The sequence below is a fragment of the Artemia sp. Qi Xiang Cuo genome, chromosome 2, assembly GCF_049724085.1.
Source record: "Artemia sp. Qi Xiang Cuo chromosome 2, ASM4972408v1, whole genome shotgun sequence".
In the NCBI taxonomy this organism is placed as follows: Eukaryota; Metazoa; Arthropoda; class Branchiopoda; order Anostraca; family Artemiidae; genus Artemia; species Artemia sp. Qi Xiang Cuo.
The window spans coordinates 26313123-26327688 of NC_142795.1; positions in this window are offsets into that span (position 1 = coordinate 26313123).

Below are 14566 nucleotides of genomic sequence, written 5' to 3' on the forward strand. Positions count from 1 at the left end.
GTAAAGAGCGAGGCGTTGAGGAGGGGGGGGGCAGTCCCTTTCATATAGGGAATAATTTCTGTTCGTTTTAAGTTTTAATGTCGCTCCTTACTTTCAGTTTAAAAAACTTGTTGTTTTTTTATTTAATTTCTGATCGTTTTTTAGTTAATGCAGCTTTCATTTGCATAAAAATTTTACTTTTCTTTTGCTAAATGAATGTCTTTACAAATTAACTTACGTAACTAACTTCTATATTCGTATATTTTTCGTCTGGCAAAAAATACAAAGTTGCAGATTTTTGCAGATATGAGCTTGAAACCTACGTAATAGGGTTTTCTGATACGCTGAATCTGACGGTGTGATCTTCATTAAAATTCTTTCACTTGTAGGGGGTGTTTCCCCCCTCCTTAAAAAATTGAGTAAATTTTCTCAGGCTCGTAGCTTTTGATGAGTAATACTAAATTTAATAGAATTTATTAGAATCAGCATGATAAACACATTCTTTTGATACATTTATTGACATCAAAATTCCGTTTTTAAAAGTTTGGATTACTATTGAGCCGTATCGTTTTTTTTTATTGTTTTTTTTTATTACGTATATGTTATTACATATATGAGGGGGGTTCTCCCCTTAGTAAATACCACACACTTTACGTTAAAAGTTAAAAAAAAAATTTTTATTCACAAACCCCTGAATCACAAAGGCCGTTTAATTAGAATAGATAACTCTTTTGAAAGCACTAAAAAAAAAATTGTAGCGTAAAGAGCGAGGTATTGACTTGGGGGAGAACCCCCTCACATACGTTATAATTTCTGTTCGTTTTTATTTAGCAGTAAGAAGAAGAACGGTAAAGAAATTAATAATAGGATCAAAATTAAGCTAATATATACATAACTCGTTAATAATAATTAAAATTTTTGCATTTAAACAAGAGGAGGGTACTATTTGAACTCTTAAGAATTTATAGCACGAAACGGTAAAAGGGGGTTGTTTTTTTCATGACCAATTATGCCCTTTTTTTAAGGATGATAAAAATTGCAATAACCAATTTTTTGACAAAAAACCGAAATGGAGTGAAGCTGCGTTAATGAAATCCGCAATGCCATCAAATATCAAATATGCTGGTTGAATTATACATGATCTGGACCAACCAACGACCACCCAACTTATACTGCCAGGGCCCTCTCACGCCAGTATTAGCTCTACGCAAGCTGGAAGGAAGTTGAAAAGAGAATGGACTGCTTCTCATAATGCCTCAGCCCAGCCTACTCAAGATCGTGAGATTGACCCCCTTCATGTTTTGCCAAGGACTTCAGATGTAGAAGCCCAGTCAGAATTTGTAAGTATATATATAATTTTTTCTTTCCCTATTTTCAAAAATAAGGTAGATTTTCTCAGGTGCGTAACTTTTGATGAGTAGAATTTAAATTTGATTCTAAACTATTCTATAACAATTTATTTTCATTTTCTTTCGTTAACCAAATTAGTAATATATAAAAAGGTGCTTGTATAACTAAAATACCTTATCATACATTTCTAAAAAAACCTTACCTTGTAAATTCTCTTCTAACCAAAATGTTTTCTAATACAGTAATCCACTATTACTTTAAAAAAAGTAACTATATAAAAAAACAATTCACTATTTCACAGTTGACAACCATTCTTAAAGTGCTATATATTTTTTGCACTAAGCTTTTACGCATATCCGGCGCTTATCAAAATCTCCCATCCACTACACCTGAATTTTAATCCGCTCGACAGGTATAATTTGAATTTTAAGTGGGGTTCTTGTAACAGGATGGCGATCTCCGATAAGATATATTAACATAGGAAGAAGGTTTTTTAATAATTTCCAATTATTTCTTCACAGCGATGTCAAGAAACATTACTTGGGCGAACCCATTTCAAGCAATTATTCGTTGAAACAGTTAGGGGCATTTTAAAAGATGTTTTCGAAAAATAATTTGTGGCTGGTCTATTTGAACAGGTTCGTTCCGGCTGAGCTCCCCCCTCGCACTGGCATTAATCCTTCTCCACTGACGTACCCTCCCGGGTACAAAGGGTCCTCATAGGGGGGGGGGGCTCTAAAAAGGACCAATAAGCATTTTAAGTTTTCGTTTATTGTTTTTATGGAAGGAAAAAAAAAGCTCTTCTCTCTTACAATGATTTATATAGTCCAGGTCAACTACGTCCACAACTTCAAACAAATCCGTTGCCAAAAGACATAGGAAAATTCGGATTGTTGAGAGAGTTACACCACCAACCGACGTATGGGATTCGTGTCCATTAACCGAAGCTGAAGAGCAAGTGTTCATACAGCATACTGCATCGGTTGAACGATGGTCGAATTTCATTGAGAGTTATATTGAAGAGGATCAAGCACTAGAATTGGACCCATATTTTGTGTTTTTATTCTGAAAACTTTTGGAATAAAACCATTAGTTTTTTATATCATTCTCTTATTCTAACTTACCCTCTAAGAATAAGACTACATTATCCTGACTAAAACAATATATATTTTTAACATGTTCAGTTGTCATTATGGCAATGTAACTTTTTTTTCTTCTTCTTTTAATTGTTCAGGTGATGGTGGGACAATGACTATGAGAAATTGACATAGTTTATTAACTTTATAAAAATAATGGTTATTTTACATAAGAGATTAAACTTTTTTTTCTACATATTAGTGATATAGCACCACCGACACCATTGGCTGATGAAGCAAGTGCATTTACAGGGCCAATTCTTTCACCGCCAACGGAGTTCAGTGTCGAACCTACATTAGTTTTACAAAATATGGACTGGCATATGGGGTTCTTCTATTATGTATTTGGGGAATTAGCTAGCATAGAGGACTTAACCTGTGATATTGACATGCTTGAGGATCCGGAGTGGGCAGATAGTTTTATGAGTGAACATTTAGGTGATGTTACTAGTGCATCTGAACCGGGTCCTCATAATGAAATTCCGTCACAGGACAATACAGGCTGGCTCGATCAATTGTCCTCAAACACCTTGGAATATATACTAGGGGACTTCCTCATGCCATATCCACCCAATGTGATTGAGCAGACTGGGATTGGTGATGTTATTGACAATTCCCTGTCACCCTCCACCATTTCACTTAATGATATAGATAGTAGTAGTAATACAACAACAACAACAGTATCCCCTCGTCCAGATTTTCTTCTGTCCAACTCTGCCTTGCACCAAACAATGGTCTACAGTAGCAAATTTGGTGACCTCTTCAAGTCTTTAGTTTAAGCGGATATAACAAATACCTTAACTCTTACTCATTCATATCCTGACAAGATTCAAGCCATTCTTGAACAAAAAAGGAGGGTGTGGGGGGTGGGGGTCAGTTTAAAAGCATCAATAGCACTAAATATATTTTTTTTAAATGAAAGTGCGGGTGAGATGTATTCGAAATACTTGCACACAGAGATGTTGGCAATTCACCCGCATTTATCAAATTATGGGGAGGTTTTTCTAAATTGGGCTAATCGTATTCAAAGTAAGAGGGAAAATTATAACGAGGGGGGTAGTGGATCTGTGGTTTTATTTATTGAAAGTTTAAATGTTAACATATTTAAAGTCAAAAAGGATTATAGGGTACGAGAGGGACATGCGGAGATGGCTACTGTTATAGATTGTTATTTAGATTAGAGGGGTGTAAGGGTGTACAGTAAATCTGTTTTGAAATGAGGCTACAATGCTTCAGTAAAGTGTTTTTGATCACAGCATACAGACCACTTCGCGATGATGCCACTAAGAAAAAGTTGGAAAAAATGGCAGTTAATGGTAGGGAGGGTTCAAAGTTCCCCAAAGTAAATTTTAGTTGTTTAAATGGTCAATTTCCCGTGACACTAAAAGGAATAGATATTTTTGAGCGGGCTAATGCACATTTAAAGATTGGTGTCACGGTGTTACTGTATGAACCAGAATTTGAGAAGAGGGTCAGCGTTCCGATAAGAAGGGTGTATTATTTCCAGTGTGAGCTCCTTCAATTGAATCAGTAGAACATTGGGTGTGGCTTCTATACACCCCACCCACAGACTCCGATTCAATTGGTCATTTCAATCCAATTACGGATATTAATAGGGTTCTAAGTGAGGGTAAAAAGCGAGGTGGTGTGTGTTATTACTGTCCAACATGCCTCTCAAGATTTTGGACTGATTTAAAGTTAAAGCTTCACATGAAACACTGTAAACGTCATGGATACCAGGCTGTGGAGACGGTAAGCGGAGATAGAGCGATCTTACGTTTTAAAAATTTTCAAAACACGCTCCTGCAGATCAATAAGATCGCTTTGGACTGCGAGGCTAAGCTGACAGACGTGTGCGATCCGTCAAATTCAAATCATGTTAAAATACACGAGGCTATAGGGGTCTCTTACGCTCACGCGCAACAAGATTTCAAAAATATCATGTAGGTGATGGGGCTAGTGGAGAAGTTGGGGGACTGTGAAGACTGTATGTGCTCGGCATTGGTCAGTTTAACGAAAACAGTGAATGGTGCAATTTCACACCTTCGTTATACAAACTATTCTGTGCTCCTATCACCAGATGACATAGTGGCCATTAAAAATCGTAAAATGTTTTGGGTTTGCAAGGGGTAATTTGATGATGGTGTTGGGAATGGAGGGAGAAGGAAGGTGATCGACCATGATCATTTGTGGCAGGAAATTACATCGGGGGTGAGTAACTTTAGGGGGGTAGCACACCAGTCATGCAATTTAAACGTTAGACAACAATATTTCGTACCTGTTTTTATACACAATTCCAATTACGACTTAAATTTTGTTCTTCCAGCGTTGGCCCGCATTGCCAAGGGAGGAGTTGTAGATGGCGCATGGATGGAGGGTTCTTTTTCATATAATATCATATCCAAGTCATCGGAGAAGCTACTACTGCTAAAATTCATGTGGAAAACAGTTGACAAGGGTAACACGTGCCTGAATAAAATCCGTTTTGTAGACTCTTTCAGCTTCTTCCCCAAATCTTTAAGTCAATTTATTCAGGTACAGAAAAGTGAAAATTTTGACATCTTCCCCATCCTCAAACAGCGCTTCCCCGATGATGAAATGTATTATTTATTAACGTGTAAGGGTATATATCCATAAGATTATTACAACTCTGGCTCGAAGCGAGATGAGGTGTCACTACCGCCCATTGAAGCTTTTTACAATTCTCTTACTGAGAGGGAGTGCGCCACTAGCGACAACGAATTTGCTAATAGGTTTTGGGCAAAGGGCGGATGTAAAGATGGGTGGGACTACTGCAAACTTTACTTGACCAGTAACTTACTCACTCTTCTGAACATTGTGTGCAAACGTACGTAAAAAATCTAAGGGGAATTTTGGTTGTATCTAGGTTATTATTTTTCTACCCCCCATTCGTTGATGGACTTAATACTTAAAATAAGCAAAGAAGAAATAGGTCTGATTGCCGTTGTGGATCAGCATCTGTTTTTAGAGAGATCATTTTGGGGTGGTGATGTTTTTAACTCGGATCATATCATGAAAACTGATCCGAGTGGACAGCACACCGATGAAAAGTCGGATGCAGTTTTTTTGGATATGAATGCCCTTTACCCATTGGCAATATCTCACTACTCTTTTCCGTGTGACACTTATATCAAGCCGTGTGGCCTAACAATTCCTGTGCTTCAAATTTCCCTGACATTGCCAGTGTTGACAAGAATGGGGCACAGGGATGTTTTTTTGAAATTGACGGGGAAATACCCATGGAAATCCAAGACTTGGTAAAAGACTTTGTTTTTCCGTGCATAAATAGACCGGTGAGTAGGGACTCTCTGAGCCCCTACAATTTATCTTTAGGAGAGGACGGGAGTATGCACTGGTTACCTTCAAAACAAAAACTAATTGCCGACCTCAACCCGAAACAGAATATCGTTGTTCATCATGTGCTATTGAAATAGATGGTGTCCAATGATTTCAAGGTCACAAAGATTCATAGAGCCCTCCGATCTGATCAAAAGCCTTACATGAAAACGTTTATTAACACCTTTGTCAGTAAGCGTTCACAAGTGAAAACGAAAGTTGAAAAAGTAGTCTATAAACTCATTTTGAACTCAGCTTTTGGTAAAATGTGCGAGAGCGTACGACACAGAAGTCGATGTGACATTGTAACCAACCCCAAAGATTGTGCTCGAATCATTGCGGATCCAAACTTTACATCGTTCACAATCATAGACTCTAATATGGTGCTCCTACATCGCAAGAAAAGAAACATTGTATTAAATAAAAATATTGCAGGCGGAAGTGCAATAACTGAAATATCCATACTTATTTTATCAGTAGCTATTGATCAGTTAAAACGAATTAAAATCTGATTGCATGTTCTCTCCTTTATAAGTCTGTACATTTTGTTAGGCCCCACCTACTAGACAGCTTTATTCGATGACGTCATTTTATACTGTTTTAATTTCTACCTATTCCGCTTAGGACTTTTATTGCGCAATCACATGACGTCATAAAAAATTCTTCACGAAGAAAAGCTTCATGGTGACTAAAGTTGTTCATAAACTTTATTTTTGATTACAAGGGTAATTGTTTCGGTAATATCCTCTTTGTGTAGATGGCTGTATTTATAAATACGATCTTTGATTCGATAGTCTAACTTATGGGCTTATTTGAGTCCATCCACCTTTTCTTCAAATTACATAAAATGTGCCGATAGAATTTTAATGAAATAAATTATCAGTGGGGGGGGGGGTCAAATTAGAGGGTGAGACGTAACTAATTCAGTCAATCATGCGAATTCACTACACAGTATGTCCTTCTAAAGTTCGAAGTATTCTGGATACAGTGCTATCGTTAGTTTTCTCCTCATAGTCAATTAGAGTGTTAAATTAGTACAGAATTATGGGTCTCCCATTTATTATTTATTCATTAAGATTCACCATATCAAATAAATAGTCAAGACAGTTGAGGAAGAGCAGTAAAGATTATAATTCTCTTTCCCGAAAATTTAATTTTCGGTTTTTAATTTACAATACCAAAAACAAATTAATTATATTTCAATAAAATTTAGCCATAAATTTAATTTTTCTTTAAAAAAGTATTTGAATCGCCGAAAAGCTATTAAGCAGAACACGAGCCTACAGGATCGATTTATAAGGCCCACCAGCTATGTTATCAGTAGCTAGTAGTACAAAAGTTTTAAAGGTAAAATCACACTAATGGATTATTCGAAATCAAGGACTAATATAAGTAAGAGCCAGTCATTGGATTCGGCTCGCTTTCTAGAAGCCTTACAAAAATTAGCGGACGGAAACCAGCCAAAAATGTCTTAAATTTATTTATTTTAGACTTTTAAGATGATCCTAAGGCCATTTATATCTGCATCAATTTATATCTGTACGTGTAAGTGTGCAAAGCAATACTGACAATCCGTTTGCCCTCAGGCATCCCCCCCCTCCCCCAACTATATAAATTATCAACATCTCACTGTATAAAATTTTGTGAGGTAGATTTTAGTCAGCACAGTCAAACGTCTCAAAAAATGTGTCCCTTAGTGACGTAGAAAAATGAATTAGCCAAAGAAAACTTTCAATATTAGTAATTTATTTAGTTTTTGGTCAAGTATTAATGACGCTCTAGCCTTCTGGACCAATTATAGGGTGTCAGCAACATTCCCCTGTCAACCCTTATGATACAATTTAATCTCTGAAAAATCCTACTTGATGTATTGGCTAATCAACAAGGTTGCCCCAGTAATTACTATAGCATTAGGCCCAGTACTATTAACTGCCTTTAAGCACTCTTAATATTGTTAATTGACAATTTAGTACTTACTGAATAATCTAGTGTAAAATTAAGCGTTAGTAATATTTTTTGTTCTGGTAAGGCTATACAACTGTCCCTGTGTGTTCCGTCTTTGGAGATATGGTGCAAATACCCAAGAATAGTGACTACCCTAATGAGAATTTGACAAAGGCATGTCTCAAATATGTCCATCTCTTCTTCCTTAAAACAGTAGTAATATCAAGATAGCCCATTCTACCATCCAGTTCACTTCTCTAAATTTGTATAAAATGCAACCCCGACTTCTCTTGAAAGAATGTTTCTCACAGGACAGTTTTTTTTCGAAAACACGGCTTTAAACTTTCAAGTACAACAGGATGTGGTTCCTTTTCGGCTCATTTCCACAAAAAAATATTTCACACACAAAAAAGCCTTTGGCTTTTTCTTAGCTGGAGACTAGTTTTAGAGCAAACTCCTGTTTTGAAGCTACTGCTCTTTACTATGAGGGTATACACACAACATTTTGAGCATGGTGTCATATAGCATGATGTCATACGGATAATATTACAGAAATTAGACGAAAAAAGTTTTTTTGAAAATTAGTTTTGTACTTTAAATTTACCAAGACGAACTTATAAAAATCACTTATTTATAAGCAGTAGCTTCCAAAACAGTCATAAAAAATAGCCTAGCTGTGTTATAACAGCAGCTGTGTTAACGCTGTGAATCAGGGGCTTTTGCTATTTTGGAAAGAAGTAAATTCATGAGAATGGAACTTTCAAAAGTAAATTCACAGCGTAAACAAAACAGTAATGTTTTGTTTTCCTTCTGCAGTTTTACAACTATTCATAATAAGTCTTTTAACCATTATTTGATTTAAGACGTTACATGTCAAGCAAGGACTTTGACATTTAAATCGCATTTTAACAATTAATCGATTTGGTTCTTTAAGCGGCTTTTTTGTTTATTTTTTTGCTTTTTTTTAGACATTTTGATGTCTATATATTGTTTTATATTAGGAGCAGCGTTCAGTACTCAAGGCAAGCAATTGTAAAAGTTATTCTATTCAGGTTTTGTTTTCGGGCTTTCTCTTTATATTAAGTTTCTAATGTTGTTACGTCCTTGTACGTTTTAGTTTTTCTTTTTTTCGCAAATAATTTTTCAGACGTCAAACCAATATTTTTGTATTTAATTATTTTTTTTAATCACTATCTAAATTATAAGCTTTATTAATTGTTATATACTCCTATTTTAATATTTAAATAATAAAGCTTTTGTCGCCAAATAATCAAATAAAACACAATTTCACTCAGTTTAAAGTAGCCTCGCCTGGAATTGAATACAGATGATTCATTAGTATATCCATACAATCAAACAAGCCGAACAAGTAGCATCAGTGATATTTAAAATAAGCAATTAAATACTAAGGTTGGCGCTGCGTAAAAATTACCAATATTTACACATTACCAATATTATTAATCATTTGTGACAGTGCAGTGGAAGCTCCTCCATCAGGACTGAGGTTCATTCCTGGCAGTCGCAAGGAAAAAAGTTAGGGATCAGAAAATTTACGTATAATTTTTTTTTACTCTCTTGTGCCACAGAGGATTAATACTCAGCTTGGCGATATGGGGTCCAGGGTTCAATCCCCACTGCACTAAGTTTAGGCGACAAGCTTTCAACTTGTTCCTGTACACAACCTAGTATTTGAAACGTCGACTCGACACCCTGTGTACCAACAATAGCTCTTAAGGATCTTTATCCTTTTATCCAATATTACCAAAAATTACCAATTTAATACTAAGGTTGGCGTTACGCAGAAACCATGAATCAAAATAATTGAAATCTACTAAGTGCAAAGGAAGTTAGACAGAAAATGGATGCTTTATATGATATTAATTTGAAAAAAAAACTTTCCACCAAATGAGTTGTTTAAAGAAATGTAAAGAACTCCATTAAACCAAAAATGAGCAAAAATATAATCAAATAATCTACCAAACGTGAAAATACCACAAATCAGCATCGATAAATAAATGAAACCCAAAACCAACAGAAATTACAATAAATAATCGAGTCAAACTCAAAACGAGCAGAAATTAACATGAGTAGGGCTCAGAACCCCTATGCCTTCCCAAGGCAGAACATAATTTGCACTTTACTAAAAAAATATAAATGTTTTTAATTTTATAACTTTAATAAATCAAATAAAACCAACATTTTGATTAATAAATATCAGTATATGCACATTAAACTGACAATGCACATTATTTGTATTTTTTTTTAGTAAAGTGCAAATTATGTTTTGCCCTTTGGAAGGCAAAGGGGTTTTGACCCCTAGTTAGATTTATTTCTACTCGTTTTGAGTTTGACTCGATTATTTATTGTAATTTCTGTTCGTTTTGGGTTCTATTTATTTATCGATGCTGATTTGTGGTAATTTCACGCTTGGTAGATTATTTGATTTTATTTTTGCTCATTCTTGGTTTAATACAGTTCTTTACTTTTCTTTCAAAAAACTTATTTTGTGGGAAAAGTCTTTTTAATTTATTTCTATTCGTTTCATATTGACATAGTCTTTTCAGGGAAAAAGAAAATAATAGTTTAAATCCTTTCGTTGTTTTAAATCTTAATAGTTTCGCCTGCTATTTGTATGCTGGAGAAAATTTTTCAGCAATTTTTAACAACATACACCCTTTTAAAAATCTGGACAAAAACAGTAGTGTTTAATTTAGTTTCATGCCTCCTCTAGTTGACCTGAAATAGGAAACTTGATACCACTCGCAAAAAAATCTGTTTACTTTCTTTGATAGCTTGGATACACTTACAGCATTTTGATTTGGTTAAATTTTAAGAGCAGAAGTAGCCCCAAAAGTTTGAACATAATACCCTCAGTCGTTCTTGGGGTACTGCTGAGACGGCTTATCGGGAATTAGCATTAACACAGTGCATTTTGATTTAATCTTAAGGCAACATTTAGTTTTTAAAAATAATGGGCAATTAGGAGGGTGGGCGGTGGTATTTGTAAAGAACAGGTACAGTTTGAAGTGCCTTATAGTAAGTGATGGACCTTCATATTTTGATCTTAAAATATAATGTTTCAAGACACTTTAAGGATGCGATGTTCGATTGACAAAGCTTAGTTGTAACAATCAGAAGTCTGAGTCATCCTTGAGAAATTTGAGAACTCTTGACTGGCAACTATGGCTTTTAGTACGCAAAGAGTTTTCGAAAAGTAAATTATAATATACCGTTGGCATAATTGTCCAAAGAACTTTATCCCCCAGACAGCCAAATATTTCTTTAGAAAATGTCATAAAAAGTCCATACAAAATGGGATACGTGTAGTGTTTTGGGTGTTAAGGGGTTTGAGTGGGGTAGGATGTGTTCCGCCTAGATTTTTCGCCTCCTTAGATTTAAAAAAATATCTTTTTGAGGGGTCTTTTCATTAGAAATGCCATGATTAGGTATTTTCTCGGACACATTTGCCCCCTCTCTAGATTCTGAAAAAAATACCTTTCACTCCCCTCTAGATTTTCGTGAATTGACGCCACTGATTGTCACTGTTTGGTTTTTAGCCCCCCCCCCTTCCTTTAATCTTGAAAAGATATTTCGGGGGGGGGGGATAATCTAATTAAAAATGTATTTCTGGGTATTTTCATGGAGAAAAAATAACAGATTTGCCCCCCCCCTCCCTTTTGATTTAAAAAAATTATATTTTGACCCCTCTCCCTTTTAAATTATCGTGAACTGATACCACTGATTGTTGCTGTTTACTCTTTTGAGTTCCCCAATATGTGGTAAAAAATTTTTTAAAATGAAAACTTTCAAAATTATTCATATCTCTTGAAGGATTTGATTATTTTTGAGCTCCAGGTCAACTTTTGATTTTTTATTTTATCACCATTTGTAGAAGGATGTAAAAATATTGGATTTTCTTTAGTAGTGAATATGAACCAAAGTTGTGGGACTCTGTTATGCACTCTACAAACAGCTAATCAATTCAAGCCACACATTAAAATTTTTTCAAGGTAATGCTGGAAGCTTGAGAAAGATTTTAAACTATAGAAATTCTTAAAAAAAATAGAAAATTCTACTTGGAATGACCTTATGCAAGGGCCCAAAACAAAACCCAGGCATCACCGAAGCAAAGAGAGTGCCATTCATGTGTGCCGATGACCAGAGCTGCCGACTGCAATGAGTAAAGTGAGTGAAAGGGTGCTGCAAAAAATTATCAGATATACATCAATTTAAGACTAAAAGAAAAAGTTTTTGGTTTGTAGGGGGTCATGCAACACCTATGATTATTTATAGGTAAACTAAATCTCGGTTATTTTTTGGAGAGGAAGGGGGGCATTTGGTGCCCCATTGAAAAAAAAACTATTAAAAAATCAGCATAAAAGGAACCTTGCGGAAACTACGATATGTACTGATGTCATCATGGCCAGTTTTTGCTACCTACTGGCTTTCTAATAAAAAGAAAATTATTTAAGAACATTATACTTAAAAAAACAATGAAAGATAAAATCTAAAAAGCAGACATTCATAATTAAAACAGACTAATTAAGCAGAATATTTCAAATATTTAGAAAAATTTAATGTTTTCCCAGCAAAGAGCTCAATGGCTGGGAGAGCTCAATCGCACCTTTTTTTATTATCATTATTTATTGTAGTATTTGAGAAGCATTTATTTTCCTGTAATTTAACTGTGTGTATTTTTCCCCTTTCATTGTATTTGATGTATTATTTATTACTAAAATATTATTTAGTGAAACAAAAGCTGCTGATGAACCTGATTCATTGAAGGTTTAACCTATAGTTGAGAATAAATTCCTTGCTCCAGCAAGGTCGATCTCCCGTGCCAGTTTCTCAAGGACTCGTCAACGGGTAAGCGAAATTAATTATAAAGGTATTGTCATTTTCAAATTCGCGCTCTCCAACGGGTATCGTAACGGGTACCCGTTCTTTTTTAAACGGGCACCTGTTATTCACTATATTCCATAGTCGTAAAATGTTTCCTTTTCTCGTTTATTTCTTTAGTATCATCTTTTACAGCCCTAATAATGTGCTTGTCTTCTTTGGCAGCCTTATGTGTAGCGTTAGCAGACTATATGATGTTCGACTGAATGAGGATTTCTAGGATCTCTAACTTCCATAAAGTTTGTACGAAGTATAAAAGTATTTTTTACATATAATAGAGTTTGGAAAATAAATGTTCACACGATGAGACCAAAATCGGATCTAATTACACAAATAGAAACTTGTCTACACAATGTACTTACTTATCATAGTTTACACAATGTAGATACATGAAATATATTTTATATTTTTTAAATATACGGTGAAATACCCGTTATTTGTCTTAACAGGTACCTGTTATTCACTAGATTCCATTGAAAAGAATGATTCGCTGCTAAGAATCGAACTGTATTTGTATATTCAAATACCCATTACGTAACGGGTATCTTTACCGGTACACGTTATTATCTTAAAAGATACCCGCTATTATCTTTACGGTTAACTGTTATTCACTAAATTATATTAGGAAGAACAATATATGAAAATAAATATAGTTATCACCTATAACTGAAAAAATATTCTTGCTCCAGCAAGATCGATCTGCCAGCTACTCAAAGACTCGTCAACAGGGAAGCGAAATTGATCCTAAGTAAAATAAGGAGAATTACCTTATTTTATGGTAAAAACAAAATTTTGTTACCATATTACATTTTATTACAGTTTTTTACTTTCTTTGTCATTAATGTCGCGGAATTAGTCTAAAAATAATGTAACAGGAAACCTTCTTTTCTTAACAGTCTCGGGTGTTTTCCTTCAGGTTTTCAGAAGGAAATTTCTTTTGGTTTTAACACAGCTTTAAGCTAAGGTCTAACAGAACACAGTAAATTTTAGGGGACCGTAAACGACCAAATGAATTCGTTATGTGAATTCCGTCTGGTATGGTTCTGAACCAGAAATTCTCTGGTATTCCTTGAAAATTTACCTATCAAACAAGGCAGGTTTTTTAAGTACCTATCTGAAACGGGATACCAATTGCTAAGGCTGTATCCAGGTGGGGTGGGGGGGGGTTTACCCCCTTCCGCCCTACAACTTTTGTCTGATTCGTAAAAACTGACCAAAAATGCATATAAACAATTTCGGTACTTGTCAATTAGCTGGAACCCATGCGATATATTGTATACGGAAGATGCTGAAGAAAAAAGTCAAACGGTTTTTTGTCAATAGAGAATTGGATATTTTTTTTTTGGGAGGGGGGGTTAAGGGGGGCAAAAGGTACCTAAGTTAGGTTACGTATTTAATATATACTATGTTTTATCCCCCACCCCCCTAATGTGCAAATTTACAGCCCAAATTTGTTTTTAAACTATTGTATTTTCATTATATTTTGTTCTAATTCCTTAGCATTAACATAACTTGACTTCTTGCGTGGGTTCCAGCTTATTAACCAGTACCCTTTACCGCAATTTCTTAATGCGTGTTTAATTTTTTGTAAACCTCGGCTTGCGTTCAGTAGCGTTCAGTAACGCAAAATTACTTCATAGGTCAGTTTTTCTAAGGATAGAATCTTACAGACGAATCGGGCAAGGGCTCCACTAACTCAAGTATCACCTCACTAGCTCGATATATAATCGATACATACTGCTTCCGTATATCAATCTCTTATAAATATGGCTTTAATGAAAATACATTATAGCCACTTTTTAAGGGTACAATGAAAGAAAGGTTGAGATGGATAGGCCACGTTCTGTGGAAGAACTATCATAGTTTGCCCAAGGTCGTCCTTGTTAGGCAACCATCTAGGG